The following is a 1,307-nucleotide window of genomic DNA, read 5'->3' as shown; positions in this document are numbered from 1 at the left end:
TCAACATAACCCAACATTTCCATTGGCCCACGGTTGTCAAAGATGTTGCCCAATATTGTAAAACATGTCATACATGTCAACTTGTAGGTAAGCCCAACCAGAAAATTGTAGAAGCTCCACTCCATCCCATTCCTGTAATGGAAGAGCCATTTAAAAAAGTTCTTATTGACTGTGTAGGACCTTTACCTCCTTCAAGTAAAGGAAATCGGTACATTCTCACAATCATGTGTATGAGCACTCGTTTTCCAGAAGCCATTCCTTTGAAAAATATTAAAGCTCAAAACATAATCAGAGAAATGTTGAAATATTTCACTATGGTAGGATTTCCTAAGAACATTCAAAGTGATCAAGGAAGTAATTTTCTTTCCAACAAGTTTAGAGAAACTCTTGTAACACTAGGTATAAATCATGTAACTTCCTCCGCCTATCATCCTCAATCACAAGGTGCTCTAGAGCGTTTTCACCAAACGCTCAAGACAATGTTAAGAATCTTCTGTGCTGAGAACACTCGAAATTGGGAAGACGGACTCCCCTTTTTGTTGTTCGCCACCCGAACAACAATTCAAGAAAGCCTTGGATTCAGCCCGTCAGAATTAGTCTTCGGTCATGAAGTCCGTGGTCCCCTAAAGATACTTCATGAACAATGGATGAAAGAAGAACCACCTGTTCCTTCTTTGAAATACGTGTCCCAGGTCACCGAGAAGTTGTTAGAAGCTTGGAAGTTGGCAAGAGAGAACTTGGCGAATGCTCAACGAGAAATGAAATAAAAATTCTAAACTTAGAACTTTCTCTCCAGGAGATCAAGTGTTACTTTATCTTCCCATACCAGGAGATCCATTGCAGGCTAAATACAAAGGACCCTATGAAGTCTTGTCCAGAGCCAGTGATCTCAACTACATAATCAAAACTCCAGACAGAAGAAAGAGTTCCCGTCTCTGTCACATAAATACCTTAAAACCTTATCATTCCAGAGATCCAATTCCAATTTACAGCTCTACCACAATAGAATCGGAAGAGCCTCCTGATAACCTGCCTAATCCTCCTGAGATTCCCTTGGAAAACTCTCAGATACTACAAAATCTTCAGATAAAAGTAGGACACTTATCTGAGAAACAAGGATAGATGATATCATAGACAGTCTAGGAACTGCCAAGTATGTATCCAAGTTGGATATGTTAAGGGGATACTATCAAATCCCTGTACACCCTCGCTCAAGAGAAGTTACCGCTTTCATTACGGAAGAGGGATTGTTCCAATTCAGAGCAATGCCATTTGGGCTTAAAAATGCCCCTGCCACTTACCAAAGA

Source organism: Oratosquilla oratoria, chromosome 31, assembly GCF_046742065.1.
Source record: "Oratosquilla oratoria isolate Oo_2021 chromosome 31, ASM4674206v1, whole genome shotgun sequence".
Classification (NCBI taxonomy): domain Eukaryota; kingdom Metazoa; phylum Arthropoda; class Malacostraca; order Stomatopoda; family Squillidae; genus Oratosquilla; species Oratosquilla oratoria.
The sequence above is the reverse complement of the archived record's forward strand: the minus strand, read 5'-3'. Positions refer to the sequence as shown.